The sequence below is a fragment of the Berghia stephanieae genome, chromosome 14, assembly GCF_034508935.2.
Source record: "Berghia stephanieae isolate SIO BIC M18660-M18661 chromosome 14, UCSD_Bste_1.3, whole genome shotgun sequence".
NCBI lineage: Eukaryota > Metazoa > Mollusca > Gastropoda > Nudibranchia > Aeolidiidae > Berghia > Berghia stephanieae.
In genome coordinates this window covers 28,608,720-28,610,662 of record NC_088373.1, presented here as the reverse complement: position 1 = coordinate 28,610,662, position 1,943 = coordinate 28,608,720, and the positions used below count along the sequence as shown (strand labels likewise).

General features: G+C 37.9%; 1 protein-coding gene across 1 annotated transcript in view; it reads left to right on the top strand.

Moving 5' to 3' along the window:
• LOC144959560 (uncharacterized) overlaps nt 1–1,943 on the top strand; it is a 34,199-nt gene that overhangs the window by 1,962 nt on the left and 30,294 nt on the right. The gene's annotated exons all lie outside the window — the stretch shown is intronic.

The following is a 1,943-nucleotide window of genomic DNA, read 5'->3' as shown; positions in this document are numbered from 1 at the left end:
ATGGGGTAGAATCATAAACATAGAGAAGGTAGATGCAAAGCTTTGCAAGTCCATGCATATACTATCGTGAACACTGGCAGCAACATCTAAATAATGGGGCCCAATAATGTCTGGGAGACAATTATCTGGTGCTGGGTTTTACTCTCAGACGCAAAATGGATGGTGTCACGAGTATAAACAAAACAAGTCCCAGAAGACTTGTACTTGACTTTCCTGACCTTGGATGGTTTGTTTGTTGTTGTTTTTAAGGGTATTACGGTGTTTGCAACACATTCAAGTAATACAGCACCAGTAAATGGTCGTGTGTGGTCCATGCAAAGTCAAAAGGCGGAAAAAAAAGGAAAAGTAGAATTAGAAAAAGGAGAAGAAGAGAGAAGAAGAAGAAGAGAAGAAGAGAGAAGAAGAAGGAAGAAAGAAGGAAGAGAGAAGAGGAGGAAGAAGAAGAGAGAAGAGAGGAGAAGGAAGAAGGAAGAAGAGAAGAAGAGAGAAGAAGAAGAAGAAGAAGAAGAAGAAGAAGAGAGAAGAAGAAGAAGAAGAAGAAGAAGAAGAAGAAGAAGAAGAAGAAGAAGAGAAGAAGAAGAAGAAGAAGAAGAAGAAGAAGAAGAAGAAAGAAGAAGAAGAAGAAGAAGAAGAAGAAGAAGAAGAAGAAGAAGAAGAAGAAGAAGAAGAAGAAGAAGAAGAAGAAGAAGAAGAAGAAGAAGAAGAAGAAGAGAAGAAGAAGAAGAAGAAGAAGAAGAAGAAGAAGAAGAAAGAAGAAGAAGAGAGAAGAAGAAGAAGAAGAGAAGAAGAAGAAGGAAGAAGAAGAAGAAGAAGAAGAAGAAGAAGAAGAAGAAGAAGAAGAAGAAGAAGAAGAAGAAGAAGAGAAGAAGAAGAAGAAGAAGAAGAGAGAGAGAAGAAGAAGAAGAAGAGAAGAAAGAAGAAGAAGAAGAAGAAGAAGAAGAAGAAGAAGAAGAAGATTTTTCCGATTCTGTCTTGTATTTCTATTATCTGCTTTTATGTATTGTATTCATCATAACACAGTTGAATATTAAATCTATAATAATTTTTTCTCGTTCGAAGCAAAGACATCAGATCTACGTTTATCATTGTCGGTGGCTTGGTAGATAAGTGTACACATAAAACACCAGGGGTCTGGGTTTGAGCCCCCGCGCTGGGAATTGGAGAAAGAAAAATGTATAAAGTCACTTTCAGGGACAGCGTGGCTCAGCGGTACGGTCTTTGCTTCGTACCCGAAAGGTACAGAAATTCGATCACCCGCCATCATTGCCCTGTGTGGTATTGCGCAAGTCACATCTCCCTATATCAATTTGCAGGCGCTGCACTGCGGCTGACGCTTGGGTTATTCCAGTCTACGGATGAATAAAGGGAATTTCATTTAAAATTATGACTTTTGTGTGGCTAAGCCCTTTTAGAATGTGAACTGTTAAGGGCCGAGACAATTGTTTCAATGGGAATTATTCTTTGGAGACTTTCTGCTTTAGTTCTACTAAAAAAAAAATACAATTTACATCTTGAGTTCTCTACGACTTGCTTATTTCATCCTCCAGTTGTGTTAAATAATATCAGGATGCATTCTAATCCCTCAATCCCAGTAACTGACCGCGCTCAAAGTAGCTTGATTTGATATGTCGAGACGAGATATTCGCCCATCAACTTCACTATGCATATTTGTAAGAACAAGAAAGGAAAAAAAAAGAAGACCCTTTGCTATTTTATAATGTTGCATTTATCCGAATTGATGTTATTGGCGTTTCGTGGTCACGATTGTGACTGTGTGCGCATGTATGTGTGCGCTCGCGCACTTGTGTGTAAGTACGACTGTTCCACCAAGTACATACTTGAAATGGGTGATATTATATTTTATACGTATGTGTATGTGTCTATAATAGGATGATTCTATTGTTGGGTAAATATTATGTAAATATCCTTACTCCTAAATTAGA